Source organism: Bombina bombina, chromosome 6 (assembly GCF_027579735.1).
Source record: "Bombina bombina isolate aBomBom1 chromosome 6, aBomBom1.pri, whole genome shotgun sequence".
NCBI lineage: Eukaryota > Metazoa > Chordata > Amphibia > Anura > Bombinatoridae > Bombina > Bombina bombina.
This window is the reverse complement of record NC_069504.1, coordinates 891,027,198-891,041,054: the sequence shown is the minus strand read 5'-3', so window position 1 is coordinate 891,041,054 and position 13,857 is coordinate 891,027,198. Positions and strand designations below refer to the sequence as shown.

The window sequence follows — 13,857 nt, the reverse complement described above, 5'->3', positions numbered from 1 at the left end:
GTTTAAGTGGCTGTAAATATGCCTTTATGCTCCCTTTTTGGAGCCTAACGCAGCCCTTCAGACAACTCTAAATACCAGCGTTGTCTTAAAGGGACAGTCAAGGCCAAAAAAAACTTTTATTTTTCAAATAGGGCATGTAATTTTAAACAACTTTCCAATTTACTTTTATCAACAATTTACTTTTATTGAAGGCCGCCTCTAATCACATGCTTTTGTATTTGCTTTTCACAACAGGGGAGAGTAGTTCAGGTAAACCATATAGATAGCATTGTGATCACGCCCGTGGGTTGTGGCAGACACTGCACTAATTGGCTAAAATGCAAGTCAATAGATAATAACTAAAAGTCATGTGATTAGGGGCGGTCAGGAGATGCTTAGATACAAGATAGTCACAGCAGTAAAAAGTGTATTAATATAACTGTGTTGGTTATGCAAAACTGGGGAATGGGTAATAAAGGGATTATCTATCTTTTTAAACAACAAAAATTCTGGTGTTGACTGTCCCTTTAAGGGTGCGCTGGGGAAAAAAAGCTGTGTTAGCTACGCGGGTCTTTACCGACAAAACTCTAAATCTAGGCGTAAGTCTTCTAAATCAGATATTCTGGATTCTGCCTCATTCAGTCTAGAAGAAAATTGTTTAACCTCATTTGATAATGTAACAAGCTCAGATGATATATTATTTAGCTCTTTCTTAATGATGTCAAACTGTGGAGTAAACAGAGCTGTCAATTGGACTAATAAGGATTGGGTATCTACAGAAGAGTTAACCATATCCATAGGAGTTTCTAAAATAGTATCTGAGTTCTTATTCCTCCTGTCTTTCACTTTTGAAGGCATTATGGGAGAATTTTGTTTCCCCTGTGTAATAAACATTTCCATAGGCTTTTAATGTGTGTATAAGTCTTATCAAAATACCGTGAATTATAATAATAATAAGTGATATATCTATTTAAACAAAGATAACAAATGTGAACCAAAGACAATCAGTGTGCTTTTTCCGCTTCCAGAGGACATCTGCAGTTAGAAAATTATCGCTCTTTACCGCGAGGAGGAGGCGCCACACACGGATCCCTCCGCCGTGTAGTAGCCCCGACCTACCAGCGGGTATATCAGATGCGGCTTCGGGGAGCAACTCCCGGATCTCAAGCGCTCTTGCGCCAAACCTCTGGACCGGACTGTCCACCGCTCTTCTCCTTTTGGTGTGGAGTGTGGTACCTTACCACCTGGCCTCAACAGACACGGCCAATATCCCCGAAAATCCCGGAACCAGGCTGGGTACACGGGTAGTAGCAGTGGGGCAAGATCTCTTGCTTCAGCGACTCATAGCCACCATGGAGCTGCGTAGCACGTCTGTCAGACCCGCCCACAAAACGGAAGCCTCACATTCCTGCTTTTTTAAATAAGGATACCAAGAGGATGAAGAAAACTTGATAATAGGAGTAAAATAGAAAGTTGCTTAAAATTGCATGTTCTATCTGAACAATGAAAGTTTAATTTTGACTAGACTATCCCTTTAACCCCTTAATGACCAGCGCCACAATATCGTTTAAAATTGTGAGATTGTGCTATTTCTGCATGCCCCACGAGTGGGGCGATGCAGGAATAAATTTGCAGAGAGGGCCACAGAGTGGTGACATAGTGCTCACAGTCCTTTCAGTGAGTTGACAAGGGTAAACAAAGGCCAGCATAGCCCCTTTGGGGCCACAGCGGTGGTGCCGATTGTTGGTTTAAGGAGGGAGGCGAGTGCGCGGCCCATCGCTGTAGGAGGAGGAAGGAGGGCAGGAGCGGGTGGGATCAGTACGCCTTGCTACAGGAAAGACAAAAATAAATAAATTGGACACAAGAGAGGAAAGAACCTCTCGAAAGACTGCACTTATAGCACTCTGTGCCTGGACTGATAGTGGAGAAAATTGGGAAATTAAAATATAACTTTTATTTGGTATATTAAAATAAAACACTCAATTTAAAAACAACCAAAGAATTGGTAGCCTTTCCTAAATATTAGATAAGCCTTTGACGTGTCAAAAGTATAAGGAAGGAAATTGTATAGGATAGTAACTAATTGTTACCTTGTGGAACAATATGTGCTGGTTAGGGAGGATTAGTATAGCAGTATCAGATACAATGTATATGATGGTGATAGATTAAGTTAATTTATGGTGGGAGTCCTCCTAAATAGTGTTATGATACCACTTGATGTAACACCTTAATGATAGTAAAAACAAAACAGAGCAAGTTTGTTTAATCGTTTATTGGATTTTGAGAGTTGTTCTCTGTTTTATGTTAAAGGTCTTAGTTATACTTTTGTGTGTTTTACGTTTGTGTTATTTTGTTACATTAGTCATACTCAGAAAGTGTTCAGGAAATGATATACATAGTTCTGTGATATCACTTTATTACTCCATATAATAGCACGTACAAATTAGTGCTTACTTTGATCAATAAGTGATATGATTGTGGAACCTTGTATACTATCACTTCTTAGTTGCTCCCTATATATATAGTCATATGATATCTCAATTTTTCATAAGTATCTTGGTGACTACTACGTAGTATGGATTCCCATGTACTGTGATTTGATATCACACTCTTATCGGTATTGGGTATCTTTACCTGAATATCGAGTTACTTAGATGTTGTTTTTAAATAAATATTGTATTGTATAAATTGTAAAACAGGTCGTTAACATATGTTTTTTGTGACCATAATGTAATTGGTAGACATGAAATATCCTTAATTGTAAGCAAGTGTCTAGTATCTTTACTGTGTATACCGCTTTAAATGTATAAACATCAGTGGATGAACTGATTTGTTCAAGTATTATATTGGCTATGTATGTCACTTTAAATATATTTGCATAAATAGATGGACTGAATTGTTCAAATCTAATAAGAATGCATATGTAAGTTATTAAATTCACATACAAGGTGCAGCATGTGACAGGATAGATAGCTCATATGCAACTAGATATACTGTTTTGAACATGCCAATATACATGTATTAATACTGTGCAGATAGTCAGTTCAAATGACTGTTGCCGGAATGTATCCGGTTTGAGTTTGAAGTCAGTAAAATATTTTAGCTTATTATACCAATTTGTTTAGTCTTCATGTATTTATTCACAATTGTTATCTGTTCTGTTTGTATATAATAGTTATGATCAAAGGGTTTATTTCTAATGGCTACCAGCACGTTGACAGCACACTGGCGTTTTCTCTGATAATGAGTCACTAATAGTCAACGAACCTGAGGCTCAAATATTTCCTCCTCACAAAATTAGTTATAAATATACAGCTTTAAAATAGCTGTTATACAGCACTATAAGTTACTAAAGGTATACAGCATTTCGTTTGTAGTAATGTAGTGATAACTAAGTAAATAGTAATGTAGAAAGCTTCGTAAGATAATATTAAAGTAATTCTTAATATCACTAAGGCTGTTTAGATTCTATAATCTCCTATACCGGCTACCATATCTGAGGTAAAGTTTTAAAAATTCTATAGAGCTCCCCTAAGCTCTACAACCCCCTGACCGGTTTCGCCCGTATCAGGCTTGTTCAAAACCGATAAGAGTGTGATATCAAATCACAGTACATGGGAATCTATACTACGTAGTAGTCACCAAGATACTTATGAAAAATTAGGATATCATATGACTATATATATAGGGAGCAACTAAGAAGTGATAGTATACAAGGTTCCACAATCATATCACTTATTGATCAAAGTAAGCACTAATTTGTACGTGCTATTATATGGAGTAATAAAGTGATATCACAGAACTATGTATATCATTTCCTGAACACTTTCTGAGTATGACTAATGTAACAAAATAACACAAACGTAAAACACACAAAAGTATAACTAAGACCTTTAACATAAAACAGAGAACAACTCTCAAAATCCAATAAACGATTAAACAAACTTGCTCTGTTTTGTTTTTACTATCATTAAGGTGTTACATCAAGTGGTATCATAACACTATTTAGGAGGACTCCCACCATAAATTAACTTAATCTATCACCATCATATACATTGTATCTGATACTGCTATACTAATCCTCCCTAACCAGCACATATTGTTCCACAAGGTAACAATTAGTTACTATCCTATACAATTTCCTTCCTTATACATTTGACACGTCAAAGGCTTATCTAATATTTAGGAAAGGCTACCAATTCTTTGGTTGTTTTTAAATTGAGTGTTTTATTTTAATATACCAAATAAAAGTTATATTTTAATTTCCCAATTTTCTCCACTATCAGTCCAGGCACAGAGTGCTATAAGTGCAGTCTTTCGAGAGGTTCTTTCCTCTCTTGTGTCCAATATATTACAAACTGCACAGCACCAACTTTTCTATTATAATAAATAATAAGACATGAACATATTGCATGTCAACTAATTGAAACTTAGAAAAGGTTGCTGGTGTGGTGCCACTGTATTTGTGTTGTAGTAAAAATAAATAAATACCTACGTCATTGAGGAGGGAGGAGTGAGGTAGGGGCAATGAGGGGGATCCTATGTGGGATCCATTGCCATAACGGGATCTGGAAGGGGAGGGTGGTATTGAGGGGGTCAGCTACACTACAGAAAAAAAAGGTTATTTTAATTTTTTTGTAAAAAAATTTGCCTAAATTGCAGCAAACTGGGTACTGGCAGACAGCTGCCAGTACCTAAGATGGCGGCAAATAGGTAGAGGGGGGAGGGTTAGAGAGCTGTTTGGGCGGATCAGGGAGGTTGGGGGGTAAGGGGGATCCAACACTACAGAATATAGTTCTAACTGGAGGGGGTCCTTTTCCACCAGACGTTACTGCGCGGCTCCGTATGGCGATGTCTGCAGCCTTAGCCGCTTTGCCTCGTACTGCCACGCGCAAACGTAGAAGTAATCCATGCACTCTGGTACAGAGAGCATCATGTAAATTGACGGTTGTATCCGATCAGTCATCTGAGGGTGCGGTTCTCTCTGAGGCTTCAGAGTATGGACCTTCTGGGTCGGCGCCTGCTGCTTCTATTCCTCCGGAAGAGGAGGATTTCGCCTTTAGATTTAGAGTTGCACGCCTGCGCTGGCTTCTGAGAGAGGTTTTGTCGATATTAGAGATGTCTAGTACTGATCTACCTGTCGAATCTCAGAACACTAAATCAGATGGCAAATTTGAAAAGACGATTGGTGAAGGATGGAGATCCTCTTCCCTTTCGTCTACTTCCTTTTTAAGATCCCAGTTCCGGGCTCTATAAGGGGGTTGTGTTGTTTCCCACCCTAACTTGGCTAGCTCTTTTTGTGCGCTTGCCTATATCTTTACTATTCCATTAAGTATAGTTTATTTTTAGCTCTTGGTTATAAGAGGAAACTCTTTTTTTATGAAGATGTTTTGTCACAAGGGATATTTATTTACTGACGACTTAGGTTGTCGCAGTTTCTGGAGACTTTCCTATTGGAGCATCTCTGTCTTGATTCGAGGTGATGGTTCCCTCGATAATTTCGAGAAAGAGTTAAGGTCTTGGTACTTACAATTCTTTTTTTTTTTTTATTTTAAGGACTTTATTGAAATAGATTCAAACACTTACAAGCAGAGAGTCAAAAACATTCACAATATTTCTCCTTTGATGTACATTTAAGTTCTTACAAGTCAATAGGCCTAAACCAGTGGAGAACACTTATATGAGGTCCTAAGGTCGGTAGTTACTATAAGGCCAGCTGAAGGAGCAGCAATACATTGGCTGTCCATACTAACTCAAGGAGAGTTGCCAACCTTATACTTGCAAGTGTTTAATAGAGAAGAGAAAAGGAAAAATAGTCAGATAAATGAGTGAAAATGAAAGAAAAGCACAGGAAAAAGGAAACCAAGTGGACAAATTACTTCATATGTTGGTGTAGGATTTAACTACAAGTATTTAACGTATGACCTTGGTATGTCCTTAGAGGGATAGCGCAATTATCCATGGTCATTGATTAACTCTGTGGTCTTGAGTCCCATAAAAAGAGGATCTCATAATAGAAATCCAAGTGATTAATAGAAAGGTAATGGTATTTCTCCAACCTTATATTTAGTGAAAATTGGGCTAACCACTCATCTACCGTTGGGGCAGCCTCCTGTTTCCATTTCCGGGGAATAACTTGCTTAACACTGTTTAATGCCATATATAGTAGTTTAGTATGGGCTTTGGATTGCATTTTGGGGATATTGTGGAATAGTAGGACTACTGGGTCTAGGGGAATGTTACGTCCCAGTATTTTGCTGGTCTCTATGGTTATGGAATTCCAGAATGGTTAAACACTGGGGCAGGACCACCAGATATGGTACATGGTTCCCTCCTGGTTACATTTTCTCCAACATCTGTTGGATGTTAGAGGGAAAATGTACTGGAGACGTTGTGGAGTCAAATACCATCTCATTAAGAATTTATAGTTGACCTCCAGTAGAGAAGCTGAGTGAGAGGATTTAGCAATATTTCTGAAGATTGTATTCCAATCTTCTACTGAGATTTGTTCCAGAAGGTCTCTCTGCTATTTTTGCGTATAAGAAGGGAGGTGATCTTTTGGGGGTGTGTTGAGTATGGTATATAGGAGAGATATAGTACGAGCTGGTTGATGCAGTGCGCTACAAAGCTGTTCAAATCTAGTATGAATACGTAGTAGATCTTGTTTGTCTTTATGAGTGTTAGTGAAATGAACCAGCTGTGTATATCTCAGCCATGTAGTGAAGAAGCCATTCCCTATATTTTGCATTTGGTTCATTAGTGTAAGAGGGGAGGGTATACTGGATAGCGAGGTGTGTCTTTTTATCATTTTAGACCACCCAGTAAAGGTTTCCGTTATGATAGGGTAGTTTTGGGCATGGGGGGGTCGGCACCCGGGGGGAAGCCAGCAACAGCTCCCTAGTTGGGGTGTCAACGTCAGATCATGTTCTAGGGAAACCCAAGCGTTAGATGAAATGGCCGACTGGTAGCACCAGTCCACCACCCTTTGAAGAGTGGTAGCATCCTTATATGCTTGAAAATTTGGTACTCCCAGGCCTTCCCTTGCTGGAGGTAAATATAATGTGTTTTTAGATACCCTTGGTGGTCTTTTACGCCAGCTGTATGAGTTAGTGATAGATTGCAGAGTGGGGATAAAGTGGTTTGGAAGTGGCATGGGTACTGTTTGGAATATGTATAGGAGTTTAGGTAATAAGGACATTTGGAGTGACAAATTCAAGTTAGAAATGTTTAAGTCCAATTGGTGACAGTATGTGAGAAGAAGAGTTGAAGAGAGATGGAAGAATGAGTGCTTACGGCCTTAGAGAAACATGGTGGATGGTCTGGGGCTGAATTTCTGCCAGTGGTGTTGGCAATATTGTCCGAATTGATGGGATTATGAATGCTGAAAAGTACAGACAGGTTTTAATTCATCATGCCATTACTTCTGGAAAGCGCCTGATTGAGAATGGTTTTATTTTTTAGCATGATAATAATCCCAAGCACACTGCTAATGCAGTGAAATCATATCTGGAGAGAAAAACAGCTGATAAAAGACTGACAGTCATAGACTGGCCTCCACAGAATACAGACCTGAATATTATAGAGGCTGTATGGGATCACCTGGACAGAGAAACACATAAAAGACAACCTAAATCACTGGGAAGTGCAGAAAACTTCAGTAAATTCTCCCCAAAAGAGGTATGAATAATATTTAAGATACTTTTAATATGTTGTAATAGTTTATATAACATTTTTCAATAACGAGCCATGAAGATAGCAATTCTTTATGTGTGCTAATCCGACATTAGTCCTAAATTGCGATTCATGTGCGTTACGTGTCAATACACTACAGAAATATAAAAATTATTAAATTTAAAAAATCACAACCCCTTCCACCAGACTGCAAACTGGCATATTGCAAGTAATAAATATGGAGGGGCAGTAGGGGGGGAGAGGGAAGAGAGTTATTTCTGAAAGATCATGTAGGTTGAGGGGGGAATCCCTACACTGCAGAATATAAATAAATCATAAAAAAAAAAACCTAAGTGCAGACTGACTGCCAGTACCTATGATGGTGGAAGATGATGGTGACCAGAGGGGGGAGGGAAAAGAGCTGATTGGGAGGGGTCCGGGAGGTGATAGGTATTAGGTTGGAGGGTAATCACTCCACTACAATACATTTACCCTTAATAACTAACTGATTAACTCCTTTATTGCTGGGAATTTTGGAGGTGTGGTGCGCAGCTGCAATTAACGGCCTTCTGATTACCAAAAATCAATGGAAAAGCCATGCATGTCACCCATTTCCGAGCAAAGGGGATCCTAGAGAAACTTTTGCAACCATTTGTCTTATGACTACAGTAGTTGTGTAAATTATTGCATTACAAGGACTCACATTTTGCTATTATTTTTCCCTTACTGCTGATACAGCGCTTTAAATCGTTGCATAACATAAAAAAAACATTAGCCAATAACACAGATAATATGGTCAGATCAGGAATGACCATTGAGATAACGTGGTGCTGTAAACCAATCTGTTTTTAATCAACCTCTTTTCACTTTGTCACGCTATTCTGTGTCACTCACCATCTTTCCTTCTCCATTCCCTTCCCTCTTAGTAATATCACAGGCTTCATTTTGATTCTCTGTGGTAAATGATTATTTATAAGACTATAATATTTTAGTATCTCTTCTTATTTAATCTTATTTGACCTAATTTATTAAAATAATTTATTCATTATGTCCCAAGAATCCCCTAATACATATTCTGACAGAACAGTGCAACATTTATTTTCCTCTATGGTAAATTTTCAGCAACAAATTCAACAACAAATGCAATCTGTCATAGCATCTGTGAATTATTCACAAGCCTAGAAAAGCAACTCAAAAAAGAAAGCACATTTCCAAATCCTGTGACAGATTAACCCCTGAGAAAAATAAAGTAAAAAAAATTAAATCTGCACAGTACAGACATAACAGATTTTGCTATTCCTAAACAAGATACTTCTGATTCTTCAGATTCTGAAATTGAACATATTAATTATTTTAAGAAAGGTTTTACAAGCAGAACTGACATTGACAGATATTCTACAACTGAGTAGTTAGACTCTGATTCTGAAAATGATAACTTTGAGGTTTCTGACAATAATTTCAATAATAAAGAAATTTATTTTCAGAGTTTTTCCCCTTCTGAGGATTCTAAAAAATACAAAAGGAGGAGGATCTCATCATGATAAAAAAACAAAATTATTTGACAATTCTACTGTTATAATCACAGGCTGTTGACTAGGAAAACTAAGTATAACCTTAAAGGGACAGTCTAGTATAAATTAAACTTTCATTATTCAGATAGGACTTTTCATTTTAATCAACTTTCCAATTTACTTTTATCATCAAATTTACTTTTTTTTCTTGGTATTCTTAGTTTAAACTAAACATAGGTAGGCTCATATGCTAATTTCTAAGCCCTTGAGGGCTGCCTCTTATCACAGGCTTTTTAAATTCCTTTTCAACACAAAGAGACAGAAAGTACACGTGGGCCATATAGATAACACTGTGTTCAGGCACAGGGGGTTATTTAAGATTTAGCACAAAACAATGCTACATTTAAGACAATAGATAATAAACAGTCACAGTCATGTGATCAGGGGGCTGGAAGAAGGTTCCTAGATACAAGGTAATCACAGAGGTAAAAAGTATATTAATATAACTGTGTTGGTTATGCAAAACTGGGGAATGGGTAATAAAGAGATTATCTATCTTTTAAAACAATAACAATTCTATGGTAGACTGTCCCTTTAAAGCGGAAGGCCTGAGTTACCCCACAACACCCATTTAACTCCTGAAATTGTCACGATTTAAACTTGTGGTATACCCTTTTAAGCCATTCCCTATTTATTCCCAGAATTCCCTAACCAACTTGCCAATTATTGTTGAACCTGTGTAGCTCTGCTGCAAGACTCGACTACCTGTTCCTACAAAGAAATTTGGCTCTAATTACTGCATTCCACCTTATCTCTTGAGGGATTTGCTAGCAGGATTCCGGTTCTCTACCACCTCGGAACCATTCTGCCAGCTGACAACTCACGCTGAAAATATATCTCTTATTCCGAGAATATTATACTGTTTACAACTAGCCGGGCTCGGAACGCCCACATACCAAACGTCACTGCTGGAATAACTCCTCTCTGAGCGCTCACAGTCTTATCCGCCCACGACGGAACAAACCTTCACCGCACAGCTGGTCAACTCCTCCCCTGGGATTTTGTCACAGCTGTTAGAAGTCTCAGCTGTACATACCTCCGGGCGCTTCCGCCTCCTCTCCTATACTGCCACAGGGACTCAGTTATAGATACCACGTTACAACCCTGCCACAGGATTAAGAGCTGAACGTACCAAACTGTAATTGACTATTACTGACGTAAACAGTTATCTCCCAGTCTGAGGGGCATATTAATCTCCGTAAAACATCCACTCCACTGAGGCTCACAAACTACTCTTATGTAATAAAAATACCAACCTTAGGCCTCTAGTTATCAAGCCGTCAACCTCAAATACGATGGATATGCTGGAATTCCGCAGCGTATTTGTGGTGAGGCTGATTATAGTAGAATATAGTGACGTAAGCTTCGATCCGCCGGACTCAGTCCGACACAGATCGATTCTTACATTACTCCAGATGTTCCGAACGCAAGTTCGGCACAATCTGACTACTTTTGGGAGTCATCAAAAAACTAGCAGGTACGCTCGGCACTTTTCCAGCCCAGCGTACCTGGTTTTCAATCCGCCACCCTGGAGGTGGCGGATCCCATAGGAATCAATGGGAGTCTGACCATAGCGAAAGGTCATGTTCGCTGCTGCCCCGACATCTCATTGATTCCTATGGGAAGTGTGTACACCTAACACCCTAACATGTACCCCGAGTCTAAACACCTCTAATCTGCCCCCCTACACCGCCGCCACCTATATTAAACATGTTAACCCCTAAACCGCTGCTCCCAGACCCCGCCGCAACTATAATAAACTTATTAACCCCTAAACCGCCGCTCCCAGACCCCGCCGCAACTATAATAAACTTATTAACCCTAAACCGCCGCTCCCAGACACCGCCGCAACTATAATAAATATGTTAACCCCTAAACCACCGCTCCCAGACCCCGCCGCAACTATAATAAATATGTTAACCCCTAAACCTCCGCTCCCGGACCCCGCTGCAATTATAATAAATATGTTAACCCCTAAACCACCGCTCCAGGACCCCGTCGCCACCTACATAATACCTCTTAACCCGTATCTTGCCCCCGCTACACTGCCGCCACCCATAATAAATTTATTAACCCCTATCCTGCCCCCCTACACCGCCGCCACCTATAATAAATTTATTAACCCCTATCCTGCCCCCCTACACCGCCGCCACTATAATAAAATTATTAACCCCTAAACCTAAGTCTAACCCTAACACCCCCCTAACCTAAATATTAATTAAATACATCTAAATAAATATTTTATTAACTAAATTAATCCTATTTAAAACGAAATACTTACCTATAAAATAAACCCTAATATAGCTACAATCTAACTAATAATTATATTGTAGCTATTTTAGGATTTATTTTTATTTTACAGGCAAATTTCAATTTATTTTAACTAGGTACAAAAGCTATTAAATAGTTATTAACTATTTAATAGCTACCTAGATAAAATAAAGTCAAATTTACCTGTAAAATAAAAACTAACCAAAGTTACAATTACACCTAACACTACACTATCATTAACTAAATTATTCCTATTTAAAACTAAATACTTACCTGTAAAATAAACCCTAATATAGCTACAATGTAATTAATAATAAATAATAAATGTAACTATTTTAGGATTTATATTTATTTTACAGGTAACTTTGTATTTATTTTAACTAGGTAGAATAGTTATAAATAGTTATTAACTATTTAATAACTACCTAGCTAAAAGAAATACAAATTTACCTGTAAAATAAATCCTAACCTAAGTTACAATTAAACCTAACACTACACTATCATTAAATAAATTAAATTAATTAACTACAAATACCTACAATTAAATACAATTAAATAAACTAACTAAAGTACAAAAAATAAAAAAAACTAAGTTACAAAAAATAAAAAAAACTAAGTTACAAAAATAAAAAAATATTACAAGATTTTTAAGCTAATTACACCTAATCTAAGCCCCCTAATAAAATACCAAAGCCCACCAAACTAAAAAAATGTCCCTACCCTATTCTAAATTACAAAAGTTAACAGCTCTATTACCAGCCCTTAAAAGGGCCTTTTGCTGGGCATGCCCCAAAGTAATCAGCTCTTTTGCATGTAAAAAAAAAATACAACCCCCCAAACATTAAAACCCACCACCCACATACCCCTACTCTAACCCACCCAAACCCCCCTTAAAAAAACCTAACAATAACCCCCTGAAGATCTCCCTAGCTTGAGTCGTATTCAGCCAGCCGACCACCGATGGAACAGAAGAGGACATCCGCAGCAGCCGAAGTCATCATCCAAGGGGCGCTGAAGAGGTCTTCCATCCATGCAGAGGTCTTCATCCATGCGGCATCTTTAATCTTCATCCATCCGGAGCGGAGCCTTCTTCAAACGAGCCGACGCGGAGCCATCCTCTTCCAACGACGCCTACCCGACGAATGGATATTCCTTTAAGTGACGTCATCCAAGATGGCGTCCCTCGAATTCCGATTGGCTGATAGGATTCTATCAGCCAATCGGAATTAAGGTAGGAAAAATCTGATTGGCTGATGCAATCAGCCAATCAGATTGAACTTGCATTCTATTGGCTGATCGGAACAGCCAATAGAATGCAAGCTCAATCTGATTGGCTGATTGGATCAGCCAATCAGATTGAACTTGAATCTGATTGGCTGATTGGATCAGCCAATCAAATTTTTCCTACCTTAATTCCGATTGGCTGATAGAATCCTATCAGCCAATCGGAATTCGAGGGATGCCATCTTGGATGACCATTCATCGGGTAGGCGTCGTTGGAAGAGGATGGCTCTGCGTCAGCTCGTTTGAATAAGGCTCCGCTCCGGATGGATGAAGATTGAAGACGCCGCATGGATGAAGACTTCTATCAGATGGAAGACCTCTTCAGCGCCCCTTGGTTGATGACTTCGGCTGCTGCGGATGTCCTCTTCTGTTCCATCGGTGGTCGGCTGGTTGAAGACGACTCAAGGTAGGGAGATCTTCATGGGGTTAGTGGGGTTTTAATGTTGGGGGTTGTATTTTTTTTACATGCAAAAGAGCTGATTACTTTGGGGCATGCCCCGCAAAAGGCCCTTTTAAGGGCTGGTAATAGAGCTGTTAACTTTTGTAATTTAGAATAGGGTAGGACATTTTTTTATTTTGGGGGGCTTTGTTATTTTATTAGGGGGCTTAGATTAGGTGTAATTAGATTAAAAATCTTGTATTATTTTTTTTTTTTTTTTGTAACTTAGTTTTCTCCTACATTGGTGTATCCGGTCCATGGCTTCATCCTTAATTGTGGGATATTCTCAATCCCTACAGGAAGTGGCAAAGAGAGCACACAGCAGAGCTGTCCATATAGCTCCCCTCAGGCTCCGCCCCCCCAGTCATTCTCTTTGCCGCTCTAACTAGTAGCATCTCCACGGGGGTGGTAAAGAGTATGTGGTGTTAGTTGTAGTTTTTTATTTCTTCTATCAAGAGTTTGTTATTTTAAAATAGTGCCGGCTTGTACTATTTACTCTGCAGCAGAAAGTGATGAAGATTTCTGCTAAGAGGAATATGATTTTAGCACCAGTAACTAAAATCCATTGCTGTTCCCACGCAGGACTGTTGAAACCAGAGAACATCAGTTGGGGGGAACAGTTTGCAGGCTTAACTGCTTCAG

The 13,857-nt window shown here is 38.8% G+C and overlaps 1 protein-coding gene across 4 annotated transcripts in view; it reads left to right on the top strand.

Moving 5' to 3' along the window:
- Positions 1 to 13,857, top strand: part of LOC128663889 (monocarboxylate transporter 13) — a 236,521-nt gene that overhangs the window by 75,331 nt on the left and 147,333 nt on the right. For 3 of the 4 annotated variants that reach the window (XM_053718452.1, XM_053718450.1, XM_053718453.1), the window contains exon 3: positions 7,441 to 7,656. The exons of the other annotated variant lie outside the window; for it this stretch is intronic. The gene's annotated coding sequence lies outside the window, so the exon portion shown is untranslated. The remainder of the gene's footprint in view (positions 1 to 7,440; positions 7,657 to 13,857) is intronic. 4 annotated transcript variants of the gene reach the window in all.